Source organism: Pristis pectinata, chromosome 21 (assembly GCF_009764475.1).
Source record: "Pristis pectinata isolate sPriPec2 chromosome 21, sPriPec2.1.pri, whole genome shotgun sequence".
Taxonomy (NCBI): domain Eukaryota; kingdom Metazoa; phylum Chordata; class Chondrichthyes; order Rhinopristiformes; family Pristidae; genus Pristis; species Pristis pectinata.
The window spans coordinates 28,843,941-28,861,615 of NC_067425.1; the positions used below are offsets into that span (position 1 = coordinate 28,843,941).

At 41.4% G+C, this 17,675-nt stretch overlaps 1 protein-coding gene across 1 annotated transcript in view; it reads left to right on the forward strand.

Annotated features, from left to right (window-relative positions):
- tmem132e (transmembrane protein 132E) overlaps nucleotides 1-17,675 on the forward strand; it is a 447,898-nt gene that overhangs the window by 174,949 nt on the left and 255,274 nt on the right. The gene's annotated exons all lie outside the window — the stretch shown is intronic.

Sequence of the window (17,675 nt, forward strand, 5' to 3'; positions counted from 1 at the left end):
ATTTCTGAAAATACAAGTGGATTTGTTATGTACAGTATTCTGGGGTGAATTTGTTTTGCATTTTCCCAATTCTTGGCCATAACTTTGACCAAACAGTTGCTGAAGCTTTTGCATTGATGACCAGGCTTTCTGCAAACACATGAAAGTCAACTTTTTTTGAGAATTGAGCCAAGTTAAGAATGAGGTAAGGTGTACTCTTGTTGCTCAGCCCAGTCATCATTTAGACATTTTTAAACACACAACATACAACAGATATTTAAATAGTGTTCTGTATTTTTTTTATCTCACTCACCAATCACATCAGAATGTTACTCTTTGGAGAAGTGTGTTCCTTTGAAACCCAGATGCTGAGTTTGTTGGGTAGGATGTTTATTGGAAAGTGTGCCAAGAATTACCTTAGCCACTCTTGTGAGCTTATTGCATTTATTCAGCATTCTTTAGGGGTACCATTGCACCACCTCCTTCAGACAACCATCATCATGTTTTTGTTATACCCTAGTCTGTGGCAGGAGGTGTGTTTTTCTAGTCCTGGTTTCTCCCAAAAGATACTGCAAGTGTCTGTGAGCAACCTGCCTCTGCCATCAATAGTGATGATGCCCCTTATTTAGTTGCAGCTTTTAAAAACAGCATTGCATCTATATTTTCCCAAAAGACCTATCAGTGAAACCAATTAGGAATTATTCTGTGACTTCAAATCTACTCTGCATTGCAACTGAAAGCTTCAGGAGGAAGCCATGGGTTTAGCTTTGTAATATTATTCCAGCTTTGCTGCTAGCCCACCAAAGATAAGGAAATCCAGGTTGACAAGTCTGAGTGTGCAACATTTTAACAAAAGAAATCAAACTGTATTACGTATAGTGGTGCCGTATGTGGCAGTAATATATTCACCAGGTTCTCATGATATATATTGCAAGAGAAAAGCTTGAGCAATATTTCAACCTGTGCGATTCAATTACTGGGTTACATCTCAGCCCATCATTTGTATACTCTGTATTATAAGAGAAGTGGTATTTAAATTTATCAGCAAAACCAGTTTAAGTTGCTTTCTGATTTTTGTTCCTGTGGTTGCCCTCTATGCATGCTTGCGTGGAATTTATTGGTTGCAAAATAATTGAGTAACACAGTAAAAAAAACTAAAATATTATGAAGTGGTGTCATAGTCACAAGACTTTTTATGACAGTAGATGTGAACAAATTGAAGTACTTTTGATTATATGGAACTACATAGATTTGACAGCACAGAACGAGACCATTTGGGCCACCCAGGCCTTGCTGTACTTAACCTTCACTCCAGCATCCTATATACGTATATGAGAAAGCCTCATATATAACCCTCTATTTCCTTTTCACAACTACTTAAAAGCACCTGTACAATTCATGTCAAGCACTTGACACAGGTGCAAGTTTCACATTTTTGACACTGTCAGGTTTGAGAAGTTTCTTATAAATTTCCTAATCAATTTCTGGTGAACAGCTTAAATTGATGCTTCCTTAGTGTTGCTCTGTTTTCTAACTAAAATCACACTGTTTAATCTATCAACAAACTTTAATGATTTCAATGACCTCTACTAAATTACCCTTCAGCCTACTCCTTTCAAGGCAAAAGGGACCATGGTCTAGAAAGTAAATTGCATTGTGCTAACTTCTACAGTGCTTAACAATTGAAAATGGGTTCCATGTGCAGTGGGCTGAGGTTATGTTCATTTCCAGATCATATAATTCCACTCTGTATATTTAACTGGGCATTTTTCATTGGCAATTGAGCTTGTATGTGTAAGAATTTCAGACATGAAGTGCACATTGAAGATGACATTAGTTTTTAAGTCTCTCCCTTCAAAGTTTGTTGCTAGTAAAACACATAGAATCGTAGATTTGTTATGACACAGAAAGTGCCATTCTGCCCTTCGAATTTACATCAGTTTAATAATTACCAGTCCCATCAGTGCAATTCCCCTGTTCTTTTCCCATAACCTTGCAATTATTCTCTCTCAAGTGCAAACCAATGTTCTTTTGTACACAGCAACATTGAAGGGAAAATTAGAAACCTCTGAACAGTTTCACCCAAAATGAACTGATACCCCAGAGTAAAGGCTCAGGAAAGGGAAGGGATGAATATTAAGGAGCTGGATAGGGGAATTTATAGGGGACTAGGAAGGAGGCTTTACAGATCTTGGTCCTAGCCAACAAGTATGTTTTGTTTAAAGCATGTGAGAATGAGAAAGACTACAAGGGTGGACATCCACAATGCAGAACAAGGCATAGTGGCACAAAAGGCTGCCCAAGCAGAGAATAGTAGAATAGGAATGTGGAAGTGATGGAGAACTTCATAACTAGATGGATAGATATTCTTCTGCAGCCAAGCATGAGAATCCTGAAGGGAGTGTTGCCCACCTGGCTCCACTATAAGGGATATCTCAGGGCAGCTAGAGGACAGCTTGGAAAATGAACTAGTGATCCTTATTGGAACAAGCAGCATAGGTAGGAACAGGGAAGAGGGCCTGGAGCAAAACTATCAAAAGTCTCTAAATTAAAAGCCATTATTTTAAGAGTAACAATCTCTGGATATTTGTAACTTGGTATAGAAGCAGACAGATCAGGATAAAGCTAGAGGACTATGTGGGGAAGAAGAGTTCATTTTCATGGAACACTTCGACCAGTTTTGGGAGATGAAGGAGCTATACTAATGAGACTGACTTCACTTGAACTAGAATACGTCCTATGTCCAAGCAGAAAGAGTAACTTGCAAGGTGGCAAATGCTTTATACAAGTAAGAAGAAGGGATGGCTTTACAAAATATTTAAGTAGCTTAAGTATAAACAAAACAGGAAAACAAAGCATAAGAAACAGTAAAGGAAGGAAAGATATTGATGATGAGAACAAGAGTTTAAAAGGATGATCAAACGTAAAATGAGTGGAAATCCTATCAAAAATGAACTGAACCATATGTAGAGCAATGCAAATACTGTACCCCAGTCACTGTTGGGAATGTAAGATCAGTCTTCGGGAGAGTGAACCCATGGAGAGCACTTGGCCTAGGTGGAGTCCCCAGCTGTGTCCTTAGATCCTGTGCAGATCAGCTGGCAGGGGTATTTGTAGACATTTTTAACCTCTTCCCACTTCAATCTGAGGTTCTCACCAGCTTTAAGAAGACCACTATCATCCCCATGCCTAAGAAAAACAAGGTTAGGTGCCTTAATGACTACTGCCCGGTGGCCCTGACATCCACCATCACAAGTGCTTCGAGAGGCTAGTCATGGCACACATTAACTCCAGCCTTCCAGCCAACCTCAACCTACTGCAATTCACCTACCGCTGAAACAAGTCTACGGCAGTCACCATCTCCCTGGCCCTACATTCATCTCTGGAGCATCTGGACAGTAAAGACACCTACATTAGACTATTGTTTATTGAATACAGCTCTGCCTTCAATACTATAATTTCAAGCAAACTCATCACCAAACTCCAAGGCCTTGGACTCAACACCTTCCTTAGCAACTGGATCCTTGACTCCCTGACCAACAGAACACAATCAGTAAGGATAGGCAGCAACACCTCCAGCACGACTATTCTTAACATTGGTGCCGCACAAGGCTGCATCATCAGCCCCCTACTCTACTCCCTATACACTTACGACTGCGTGGCCAGATTCTGCTCTAACTCCATCTAAAAGTTTGCAGATGATAGCACCAAAGTGAACCGTATTCTCAAATAATGATGAGTCAGAGTACAGGAAGGAGATAGAGAGCTTAGTGACATGGTGTCATGACAACAACTTTTCCCTCAATGTCAGCAAAACAGAAGAGGTGGTCATTGACTTCAGGAAGGGGGGCAGTGCACATGTTCCTGTCTACATTAATGGTGCTGAGGTCAAGAGGGTTGAGAGCTTCAAGTTCCTAGCAGCAAATTTCATCGGTAGTCTGTCCTGGTCCAACTACATAGACACCATGGCCAAGAAAGCTCACCAGCGCCTCTCCCTCCTCAGAAGGCTAAAGAAATTTGGCATGTCCTCTTCGACCCTCACCAATTGATGCACCATAGAAAGCATCCTATCTGGATGCATCACGGTTTGGTACAGCAACTGCTCTGCCCGTGACCACAAGAAACTGCAGAGAGTTGTGGACACAGCTCAGCACATCACGGAAACCAGCCTCCCCTCTATGCACTCGGTAAAGCAGCCAGCATAATCAAAGACCCCACCCGCCCGGGACATTATCTCTTCTCCCCTCTCCCATCAGGTAGAAGATACAAAAGCCTGAAAGCACGTACCACCAGGCTCAAGGACAGCTTCTATCCTGCCGTTATAAGACTATTGAATGGTTCCCTAGTACAATAAAATGGACTCTTAACCTCACAATCTACCTCGTTATGACTTGCACCTTATTGTCTACCTGCACTGCACTTTCTCTGTTGCTGTTACACTTTATTCTGCTTTCTGTTATTGTTTTACCTTGTATTACCTTGATGCACTGAATTGATCTGTATGAACAATATACAAGTTTTTCACTATACATGTGAGAATAATAAATCAATTCCAATTCCAATAAAAGTAGGGAGCTGGAGGCAATTCTGTGTTGCAAGCAAACAGATATAGTAGTGGTTACTTAGAAATTAGCTGTAGAGAAACCAGGTGTATGAGTCAGAAAAGATGGGTGTAAAAAGTGGAGGTAGAGTAGTAGTACTTATTACGAATAACATATTGGCAGTAGAAGAAGGAATACAGCTATATGGCAGACAAAAATATAATCTATGTAGATTTAGAGGAAAGGTAATAAAGGATCAATCAGACTGAAAGGGGTTTTCTGCAGATGATGTAATGTTAGAAGAGATGGAGAGGAAGAAATGTGCAGACAAATTAGAGAAATCAGTGAAAACATATTTTAAAATTGGAATATTTCCGCTACAGTATTAATTGGACTGAAGAGGTAGGCAAAGTGGGTCGGAGAATAGACTTCCTATAGTGTGAAGAAGAATTATTTTAATCCAATGTTCAAAAAGCCCAAGTGTAAAAAATTGTAAATAGAGCAAACCTGACGCAAAAACAAATTGCTGGAAATACTGTTCAGGTCAGGTAGTATCTGTGAAGAGAGAAACTGAGTTAACCTTTCAGATTGACCTTTCATCAGAATTAGGAGAAATTAGAAATCAAACACTTGAAACTGTATAGCAGGGCTGGAGTGGAGAGAAGAAAGAGAGAGTCTCTGATAGGGTGGAGACCACAAGAAACTGATTTAGACAAATGGCTGTGAGGTGGTGGCGAGGCTTGTTAATTGTAGCTGATCTGTCTAGAGGTGATATAAGCAGAAGGAATTGAAAGAACTTAGGGGAGAAACAAAATAAATGATGGAACTGTGAGATGCAAAACACTACAGTTGCTAGAAATCTCAAATAAATAAATTGGTTAGCTGTTATAAAAACTGGAAAGATTAGCTCTCTGAAATTGTTAAATTCAGTGTTGAGTCTTAAGGGCTATAACATGCCCAGCTAGAAAGTGAGATGCTGGTCCTTGAACTTACATTGGGTTTCACCAGAACAATGTAAGAAACTAATGAGAAAAATAAGAGTGGAATTATTCCACATGGAGTACAACTAGAATTCCACCCTTCACATTTAGGATTATATGTATACTCAAATTATTCAGGGTTTCTTGAGTTATTATTTTCAGTTCTCAATGGATAATGCAAAGTTTTGGCATATGCGTGCCCTTAACTGCTCTCTCCACTGACACTGAGTTGTTCTGCAACAAAGTTATCCTGTTCTACAGTTTCAATTCTCCACATTTGGCACTTCAACATAAGGCTTTTTTCCTTTTTATCAGGCATTAGAGACCTCTAACAACTCAGTAAATGTAATACCTCCAGTTTTTTTCTCCAGTTCACTTTTTTCTGATCCCATCTCTCTCCCCATTCTTACTTCAGGCCGTGTTTTCACCATCCCTTTTGAACTTCTGCTTTTAGATCCTGAGGGAACTGCCTCAACTTCATTCCCATATGCCCCATTTGCAATTAATTTTGAACCTGGCATGTTGAGCTCTTCTTCCACTGCCATTATCTCTGTGCCAAAGGTTTTCACCCTGGACTGTGAACTGTTTATTTTATCACAAGGATTTTTGATCCAAGTGGACCTCTCCTTCTGGCCTTTTACTCTCCCTAGATCCGTTTATTTTTCAATTTTCCACTGTTTTTACTCAGTTTAATCTGCCACCCTATGAATTTGCGGTACTCCCCTCAAAAAGAACCAAACCCAACATTGTCATAAAACTTGATGATAAGGGTAGTGCTGTTGATATTTGGCAAGCTGACCTCTACCTCACAGAAAGCTAGCTTTGTAACAGCTTCTTATACCTCCCTATGAACCATGATCCATCACTAAATATCAGGTCTTGTCTCCATGCAGTTATTGAACCCATTAAATGGAGAAACCTTCCATCTACAACCTCTAGTCTCATAGTCACTGAACCCCATACAGCTGCACAAACCTTCCCAAGATCCATGAGCAGAACGGTCCTCGTAGATGCATTGTTTCAGTTTGTTCTTTTCTCTTAGAACTTATTTCTTCCTAACTTTGTTCCTTCTTCCTTGTCTGTTATGTTCCCACTTACATCTGTGAGACCTCCAATGCTCTACAACACTCTTGAGTTTCCAGTCTCTTAGTTCCACCCAGCTTAGTTTCACCATGGGTATCCAATCCCTCCCATTCCGCACCAGGATAACTTCAGGCCCTTCAATTAATTCTTCCATTTTCTGCTCCATCTCATCCCTCTCCTCCCACCCAAAGCAAGGATAGAGTTCTCCTTTGTCTTCACCTTCCATCCCAACCTCCACTTTCAATGGATCATGCTTCATAACTTCCACCTCATTCAATGTGATGCCATCACCAGATATATCTCCCCTTCCCTTCCCCTTTGTGAAGGATCAGTTCCTTCCCTTACTCGGTGGTTCATTCCTCCATCTCCATCAACAGCAACTTTCCTCTCATGGCACCTTCCTGTGAAACTGCAGGACATGATAACTGTGCTTTTACCTTTCCCTTGCCCTAATCCAGAAATCTAAAAGCTCCTTCCAGATGAAGCATTGATTCATAGAACAAAGAACAGTACAGCACAGGAACAGGCCCTTCAGCCCTCCATATTAGCACTGACCATGATGCCAATCTAACTAATCGCATTTGCCTGCACCTGGTTGATATCCATCTATTCCCTGTCTGTTCATGTGTCTGTCTAATTGACTCTTAAACATTGCTATGGTATCTGCTTCTACCATTCCTTTGTACTTCTTCTCTTGGTGCACTGAATTCTTATTTACTTATTACAACATAGAATGGATCCGTGTCAGCTTCCAGAAATCCCATTCCCCTGCTCTTTACTTCCCTGTAGACCTGCAGTCTTCCCCTCTCACATGCTTATCAACAACTCATTGACTCTTTCGCCATTAACCTATATGAGGGGATTTTTTTTTAACAGTAGCCAATTAACACACCACTGTGTCTTTGGGGTGTGCAAGGTAACTGGAGATGTATGGAAACCACAAGGAGAATATGCAAACTCTACACAGATAGTACCTAGGATCAGGATCAAATATGGCTGTCTGTACCTGTGAGGGAGAAGTGCTAGCTGCTGTGCCGGTGTGCTGCCCTTGGTGTTCACAACAGGGTCTCCCTAGATTGGTTGACTGCTTTGTAGAATGTCTCATTTTGCAGATTCCAGGTGCTTGTTGCTTTAGTCCTCCATTTACTTTCACTCTAACATATCTGGCCTCTTACACTGATCCAACTTCCAGTTAGGTACATTAGAGCTCCAGAGCTGAACACTGAATTCAACAGTTTCCGATAACAAGCCTTTCTAGATTTTATAAGAACTATCTAGTTCCTATGTAAAGTCATCCATATGTAACATGAACTCAGTTTTTCTCTCTCCATTAATGCTGCCTGACTTGCTGGATATTCCCAGCATTCTCTTTTATTTCAGCTTTCCAGCTGCAGTGGTTTCTGTCTCTCAGTTCCAGCATTGTTTTGTTCTCTCTGTCCTCATCCATCTCTTTATTCTCACACTACCTCCAGACAGATCAGCTCTGAATAACACAACTTCGCCAAACTCTCAGCCAGTGCTGCCATCATGACCATTTATGTTATTCAGTCTCACTTGGTTTCCACTCTACCTCAGGTGTTCCCTTTGTTTTGTACACTCCTGTCCCTTACCTGAATCGTGAAATATGTTTGATTTCCTGGTTCTGATGAAAGGTCATCAACCTGAAACATTATCTCTGATTCTATCTTTACAGATGTTTCCTGACCTGCTGAATATTTCCAGCAATTTCTGTTTCAATTTAAAATGCCCATTAAGGAAGGTCTTTGTTTTTGGAAAGAAGCAGAGCAGATAAGAAAAATAAAAGTGGAAAAATCAGATCAGGTTTAATATCACTGACATATGTCGTGAAATTTGTTGTTTTGCGGCAGCAGTACAGTGCAAGACATAAAAGTTACAAAACTAAGTAAATAGTGCAAAAGGGGAATAACGAGTAGTGTTCATGGGTTCATGGACCATTCAGAAATCTGATGGTAGAGGAGAAGAAGCTGTTCCTGAAACATTGAATGTGGGTCTTCAGGCTCCTGTACCTCCTCCCAGATGGTGAAGAGGGCACCTCTTGGGTGGTGAGGGTCCTTAATGATGGATGCCGCCTTCTTGAGGCACCACCTCTTAAAGATGTCCCCAGTGGCGGGGAGGGTTGTGCCCAAGATGGAACTGGCTGAGTCTAAAGCCCTCTGCAGCCTCTTTGGATCCTGCCTATTGCAGTCTCCATACCTGGCGGTGATGCAACCAGTCAGAATGCACTCCACCATAATCTGTAGAAATTTGCAAGAGTCTTTGGTGACATACAAAATCTCTTCAAACTCCTAATGAAGTAGTGCTGCTGGCGTGCCTTCTTCATGATTGCATCAATGTGTTGGGCCCAGGATAGATCCTCTGATATGTTGATGCCCAGGAACTTGTAGCTGCTTTCCACCACTGATCCCTCAATGAATACAGGTATGTGTTCTCCTGACCTCCCCTTCCTGAAGTCCACAATCAATTCCTTGGTCTTGCTGACGTTGAATGCAAGGTTGTTGTTGTGACACCACTCAACCAGCCGATCTATCTCACTCCTGTGTGCCTCCTCATTGCCATCTGAGATTCTGCCAACAACAGTGGTGTCATCGGCGAACTTATAGATGGCGTTTGAGCTGTGCCTAGCCACAGTCATGAGTGTAGAGGGAGTAGAGCAGTGGGCTAAGCACGCATCCTTGAGGTGTGCTTGTGTTGATTGTCAGCGAGGAGGAGATGTTACTACTGAACAGCACTGACTATGGTCTCCCAATAAGGAAGTCAAGAATCCAGTTGCAGAGGGAGGTACAGAGGCCCAGGTTTTGAAGCTTGTTGATTAGTACTAAGGGGATGATGGGGTTGAATGTGGAGCTGTGATCGAGAAACAGCAGCCTGACGTATGTTTTGCTGTTGTCTAGGTGCTGCAAAGCCCAGTGGAGAGCCAGTGAGATTGCGTCCGCTGGAGTTGTGGCAGTAGGCAAATTGCAGCAGGGCCAGGTCCTTCCTCAGGCAGGAGGTAATTCTAGCTATGACCAACCTCTCAAAGCACTTCATCACAGTACAGTGGCATGCAAAAGTTTGGGCACCCCTGGTCAAAATATCTGTTGCTGTGAATAGCTAAGCAAGTAAAAGATGACCTGATTTCCAAAAGGCATAAAGTTAAAGATGACACATTTCTTTAATATTTTAAGCAAGATTACTTTTTTATTTCCATCTTTTACAGTTTCAAAATAACAAAAAAGGAAAAGGGCCCGAAGCAAAAGTTTGGGCACCCTGCATGTTCAGTACTTAGTAACACCCCCTTTGGCAAGTATCACAGCTTGTAAACACTTTCTGTAGCCAGCTAAGAGTCTTTCAGTTCTTGTTTGGGGGATTTTTGCCCATTCTTCCTTGCAAAAGGCTTCTAGTTCTGTGAGATTCTTTGGCCGTCTTGCATGCACTGCTCTTTTGAGGTCTATCCACAGATTTTCAATGATGTTTAGGTCGGGGCACTGTGAGGGCCATGGCAAAACCTTCAGCTTGTGCCTCTTGAGGTAGTCCATTTGTGGATTTTGAGGTGTGTTTAGGATCGTTATCCTGTTGTAGAAGCCATCCTCTTTTCATCTTCAGCTTTTTTACAGACGATGTGATGTTTGCTTCCAGAATTTGCTGGTATTTAATTTAATTCATTCTTCCCTCTACCAGTGAAGTGCCACTGGCTGCAACACAAGCCCAAAGCATGATCAATCCACCCACGTGCTTAACAGTTGGAGGGTGTTCTTTTCATGAAACTCTGCACCCTTTTTTCTCCAAACATACCTTTGCTCATTGCAGCCAAAAAGTTCTATTTTAACTTCATTAGTCCACAGGACTTGTTTCCAAAATGCATCAGGCTTGTTTAGATGTTCCTTTGCAAACTTCTGACGCTGAATTTTGTGGTGAAGACGCAGGAAAGGTTTTCTTCCGATGACCCTTCCATGAAGGTCATATTTGTGCAGGTGTTGCTGCACAGTAGAACAGTGCACCACCACTCCAGAGTCTGCTAAATCTTCCTGAAGGTCTTTTGCAGTCAAACGAGGGTTTTGATTTGCCTTTCTAGCAATCCTACGAGCAGTTCTCTCAGAAAGTTTTCTTGTTCTTCCAGACCTCAACTTGACCTCCACCATTCCTGTTAACTGCCGTTTCTTAATTACATTACGACCTGAGGAAACGGCTACCTGAAAACGCTTTGCTATCTTCTTATAGCCTTCTCCTGCTTTGTGGGCATCATTTATTTTAATTTTCAGAGTACTAGGCAGCTGCTTAGAGGAGCCCATGGCTGCTGATTGTTGGGACAAGGTTTGAGGAGTCAGGGTATTTATAAAGCTTTGAAATTTGCAACACCTGGCCTTTCCTAACGATGACTGTGAACAAGCTATATCCCTAACAAGCTAATGAAGGTCTGAGACCTTGGTAAAAGTTATTTGAGAGCTCAAATCTCTTGGGGTGCCCAAACTTTTGCATGGTGCTCCTTTCCTTTTTTTCTCTCTAAAATTGTACAAAACAAAAATAATACACTAATCTTGCTTAAAATGTTGAAAAGAATGTTTCATCTTTAACTTTATGACTTTTGGAGATCAGTTCATCTTCTACTCACTTAACTATTCACAGTAACAGAAATTTTGACCAGGGTTGCCCAAACTTTTGCATGCCACTGTAGATATGAGTGCTACCGAGCGATTGTCGTTGAGGCAGCTCACCCTGCTCTTCTTGGGTACCAGTATGATTGATGCCCTTTTGAAGCAGGTGGGAACCTCCAACTGCAGCAGTGAGAGGTTGAAGATGTCCTTGAACACTCCAGCCATTTGGTTGGCACAGATTTTCAGTTCATGCCAGATACACCATTGGGGCCTGACTCCTTGTGAGGGTTCACCTCCTTGAAGGCGTGCATAAAAGGCGTTGAGCTCATCAGAGAGTGAAGCATCACTGTTATTTATGCTGTTAGGTTTCGCCTTATAGGAAGTAATAATATGCAAACCCTGCCACAGCTGTCGTGTATCCGTTTATGTCTCTAACCACACGTAATTGCCTTTTCACTCTCATGATGGCCTTCCGTAGGTTGTTCCTGGACTTCTTGTAGGGTTCTGGATCGCTGGTCTTGAATACCACAGATCTGGCCCTCAGAAGACTATGAATCTCCTGGTTCATCCAGGGGTTCTGGTTTGGGAGAACCACACGCTCATCCACGTAGGTCTTGATGAAATCGGTGACGGCTGTGGCATATTCATTCAGCTCCGAAGATGAGTCCCTGAATATGGTCCAGTCCACCGATTCAAAGCAGTTCTGTAAATGCTCCTCCACCTCCCTTGACAATCCCTGAGTGGTCCTCACCACTGGTGCTGAGGTCCTCAGTCTCCACACCAGGAGCAGTACAGCCAGGTGATCGGACTTGCCAAAGTGCCGGCGTGAGATGGCACAGTAAGCATTCTTTTTGGTGGAGTGACAGTGATTGAGTGTGTTGGCTCCTCTGATTCTGCAGGTGACATGTTGGTGGTAGTTTCTTAGAGACTTCTTCAAGCTAGCCTGGTTGAAGTCCCCCATGATGAGTGGGAAGGCATCGGGGTGCGCTGTCTGTTGACTGCTGATCACGGTGCTCAACTCCTCCAGTGCCAGCTTGACATTCGCCTGCGGTAGAATGTACACTGCTCTCAGGATGATGGCGGAGGACTCCCTCGGCAGATAAAATGGAGGTCACTTGACCGCCAGATGTTCCAGGTTGGGGGAGTAGGACTGTGACAGAACCGCCATGTCTGTGCACCACTATGAGTTAATCATGAAGCAAATGCCGCCGCCTCTACCTTTACCTCATGCTGCCATCCGGTCCATGCAGTAGATGGTGAAGCCCTCTGGAGCGCTGTGTCTGGAGCCACATCTCTGTGAAGGAGAGGACACAACAGTTCCTAATGCCCCTCTTGTACTGCAGTCTTGCTCTGAGATATTCAATTTTATTTATCAGAGACTTTACACTAGCCTGGAGGATGGTCGGGAGGGGAGGCCTTAGGGCCCTGTGTTTCAGTTTTACCTGCAACCCTGCTCTGCAGCCAGTTTTTCTGAAACAGATGTTCCCTGAGCTTCCAGCTGCTGCACTCACTCCAGGGGTGGTTTGGAGTCCCAAGTCTGCGGGTTCTTAAAATCACTAGTTTTGTTTTAAATTACTTGAAACAAAGTTGCCTACTTGCAGTCTCTGTGACTGCAGATTTCAGCTGTAGTCGTAGATGGGAGTATTTTATAATTTTCTTGGGAGCTGCACACAAAAAGTCACCCCTCTCTGGCACCATCTTTATTGTCATAATAATCAGGTAAAGTTTATCCCATAGAAACCAGTGTAATTTGCTTGAAAATGGTAATAGCAAAGGGCATAAATATTATGAAAACCAGGTTAACAGACTGGACAAACGCTGAGTTTTGAGAAAAGAACTTGGGCAGCAAATAGGCAGCAATATTAGCAAATAACAATGTAGTACAATAATAGAAAATGCTTTGAATGATGTTGAATGGAGTGCAGAAAATATATATTCAGCTTACAGGAAAGAACAGCCTTAACATTCATGTGATTTGTGATTCCACCAATGAAGGCATACATTATTATATAAGGAAAGAGGCATGCTGGCAAATCTATAAAATATCGATAAAAATCTGTAAAAAGGTAACTGTCAGGGTGGGATTAGGGCCACTAAGAGTAGGTAGGGCAATACAGAGTCGGAAAAAATATAATAAATTATTATTTCACTTTGGTATTTATTAGAACATAGAACAGTACAGCACAATACAGGCCCTTTGGCCCACAATGTTGTGCCTAAGACTATCTAATCCCTTCCTCCCACATATCCCTCTATTTTAAATTCCTCCGTATGCCTATCTAATAATCTCTTGAATTTGACCAATGTTCCTGCCTCCACCACCGCCCCAGGCAGCGCATTCCATGCCCCAACCACTCTCTGGGTAAAAAACCTATCTCCCTTGAACTTCCCACCCATTACTTTAAAGCCATGCCCTCTTGTATTAAGCATTGGTGCCCTGGGAAAGAGGCGCTGACTGTCCACTCTATCTCTTCCTCTTAATATTTTGTACACCTCTATCATGTCTCTTCTCATCCTACTCCTCTCCAAAGAGTAAAGCCCTAGCTCCCTTAGTCTCTCCTTGTATACTCTCTAAACCAGACAGCATCCTGGTAAATCTCCTCTGCACCTTTTCCAATGCTTAGGGAGATAAATGAGCTGAATGTGACATTGGATTGGCTAATGAGATGAGTAATAAGGTTTGTGTATTTAAAATAGGGAAAGGTAATATATTAAATATGCTGCTGAAGCTCAAAGAGGATAATGCCCCTGTTCCAGATAGAGTACATCCACAGATTTTGCAAGAATCAAGGGAAGAGATAGCAGAGTCATTACTCTACACTTATTTAAAAATTCATTAGAGAAAAACCTAGTGCCAGAGGACTGACAGATAGCTAATGCAATAACTATATTTACAAAGGAAGATATACCATATCCAGGGAATTATAGACCGATCAACTTGAAGTCAATGTTGGCAAAAATAGTGTAGTGGTAATTTATCTAGATTTTCAAAAAGCCTTTAATAAGATACTCCATAATAGATGAGTGAATAAGGTCAAAGAATGCAGAGGCAGAACAAGTACTAGAATAGATTATTAGCCAACTTCAAGGCAGGAAACAGAGTTTAGGGTAGCTTTTTCACAGTGAAAAATGTGGTCAGTTGTATTCCACAAAAATAGCAAGGAACAGTGCTGGCCCCACTGCTGCTTACAATTTATGTTAACGATTTAGACTTTGTAATTAAGAAGAGAAATTTGCAAAACTTGCAGATGGTAGCAAAGTGAGAGGGGTAGTCGATGCTGTTGGTAACTGGAACAAATTACTAGAGGGCATTAATGAACTTACAGATAATTTGCATTTAATCAGGAAGAGTAGGGAGGTCACTATTTACTTGAAAAGTCTGAGTTTAGGTGGGGTAGAAGAAAAAAGTGATCTCATATTACAAATACACTGTTTAGAGAAACATCTTAACGCATACAGTTTTAAGAATGAGAAACCTTCCATTACAAGCATATATATGGAGAAGTGAATTGAGGTTATGATAAATTTAATGGCATGAACTATTTAGCCATTCTCTGTGCTGTACATGCCATGTATGGAGGACTGGAGGATTTGGCAAAAAAGTGAGGTATGGTCCTTTCTTGGACAAGGTGAGATGGTTGTGGTGTGTGACTGGGGGGGGGGGGGGGGGGGGGAAGAGCGGGAATTTTAACATTTTTTACAAGTTTCTTTTATGTATAAATTATGAAAGAATCCTGATTTGCAACAGTTATTCAGAAGGAATTTGTTAAAGTATCACAAACCATGACAAATTCAGAGTCAATTTGCCATGTGGGTCTTTCTCCTAGTAACACAATTTTCAAAAAGCTATTTAAAATGCCATTATCTTTCTCCATCCCATTGATTCCATGAGGTCTCATTTTTGTCTACTGTGAATCTGCCCATTATGTCTGTGTGTACCTTTGATCTTGGCACCCATTTTCCCAGTCAGACTGTTTCTGATGATACGATGAAGGACTACGCAATGAAAGGTACACCTGTCAAAATTCATTATTTTACCCTTGCTTTATGTGGTGAAACTGTTGGTTTGATTCTTTTATTTCTCTGGTTCCTAGGTTGGACCTGATTAAAAGCAGTGATAACGATGAAAACCTTCAATTAGTTTTCAATGTTTTTCTTCTTTCACAAGTGCCCTACAAGTTGCTGAGTCATTAAGATTTTCCATGCTACCATTTTATCCATTTTTATCCTGCCAAAATCCTGTGCCCTAGGTTGTATCTTAATTTATTTTAATTTTTTACTTAAACAATTTATATTTACAGATATTACTACTGATTTGAAGTTGACCCTCAGGCAAATGACTATTTACTGCTATTGCAATTAAATGAGATGGTAACAACAAAATCACCCAGGAAACGAAAAGTTGGTAGAGTGTGAACTACATGCAGAGGAGATCCTGCAACACTGTATCCATACGACATTCTATTTTAGCAGAGGTTGAGTTGAGGCGCATATATGTTTATTGATCACTGAGAATTCTTCATTGTGTTTTGACATTTTTCTGTTGTTCAGTACAGAACCTGCTATATTATTGCCATGGTTTCTGCTCAAATTCTGTATAAAAGGAATATTGCAAGCTCATTTCAAACAGATTGTCACATAACATTTTGGATTCTCATTAACTATAGGATATTTGCCACTGCAGGCAGTTTATTGTTATTTACACAACTAAACCATCCAAGATTTTGCACACCTCTGTCTAAATTGCTCTAAGAGGAAAAAACCCAGTCTCTTCATGAAATTTATGTCTTTCTGGTTGGGTCTACCTAGGGTTTTATAAATGTTACCATAGGTTCCTTGAGTTTTTACTATATTTGTCTATTTATTACACTGAACCTTCCCACTTCCAAACATTTGCGTATGCACACTCCATGGTCACTGTGTTGCTGCGTGCCCCTCAAAATTCTGCTCATACCTTAACCAATATGAATCATTAACACTTCTGTGTTATGTTTCATCTACTTCACCAGACTATGTGCAACTTGTACACTGGAAGGTCTCAGCAATGTGAATGATGATGAAGACCACACTGTATTATTGCACTGACACTTCCAGCAGCACATGAAAGAGCAGTGCCACATGGAGAGAAGAGATTATGTTTGATGGGTGCAGGGTGATAGACATGGCATATGCTGTCTGCAATCCAGCAGGAGGCTAGTGAATCTGGCATAGTCAGCCCAGAGGAGGAGTCCTCACGTGAATATTGTGGCAGAGACCAAATGTGGCCACAAACCGAGTTCCCACCTGACAGAAAATGCCTGCAGCCCTTCAGCAGCCAGCAAATCCATCCAGCCGGTCTTCTAAATGCTCATTCATATGTACGGGCTGTACATAAATTGGCCTTTTTTAAGCTGAGAAGGACCTGTATTGGGAAAGGACAGCGTAGAAGCACAAGAGTGGATCCACAGATAGAGTCAGAGATAGATAGGAAGCAAAGAGTGGGGATCCTTTGCAGATGTCAAGTAGGGTGGTGGTTGGATCAGTGCCCCAGCTATTTATGTTATATGTTAATAATTTTGCTGAAGGGACAAAATGTCTTGAAATCAAGGTTGCTTACAATACTAAATAGGTGGAATTGTAAGTGCAGCGGACAATGAAGAGGCTTTGGGAGAAATGCACAAGCTGAGTGAATGAGTAAGAACATGGCACATGAAATATAAAAAATAGATTTGAGAAGCTGAGACCATTTTTGAAGAAGTGAAGGCTGAAGGGAGATTTGAAGGATATTTGATAGGAGCATATAGAATGATGAGGGGTCTACTCAAAGTGAATAGCTGGAGACTCTTCCCTTTGGTGGGGTGAGGGGATGCGGGGTGGATTTCAGAGTCTAGAATGTGACCTCTTCAACCTCTCTAACCTCTACTTGTAATCCCAAAAACAATTTCCATGTGTCTTTCCTGGACCCTCTCTAATGTCTTCACATCCTTACTATAATGTGACCAGAAGTGAACACTATACTCCAGCTGAGGCTGGTCCAGTGATTTATAGAAGTTCAGCACAACTCATGTGTTTTTATATTCTATGCCTCTATTGATATAGTCCAGAATTGTGCACACCTTATTAACCAATTTTTCAACCAATTTTTAAACAATTATCTGCACATACCCTCAAGGTTCCTCTGTTTCTGCATCCCTTTTAGAAAAGTATGTTTATTCTATCTTGCTTCTCTTCATTCTTCCTACCAAAAAGAATCAGCTCACATTTCTCTGCTTTAAACTTCATCTGAAATAAAGGGGAAGTGAATTAAGAGTGATCATATGGATAATCTTCTTTATGCAGTGTGTGGTTAGTATCTGGAATGCACAGCCTGCCATTATGTTGGCATTCAAGGGGGAATTACGAAAGTATATGATGGAGAAAAATTTGCAAGGCCACAGAGTAAGAGCTCTGTGGAAGTAGAGTTCTTCTGGTAGAATAAACATGGACATGATGGGCTGAGTAACCATTCTAAGATTCCTGAA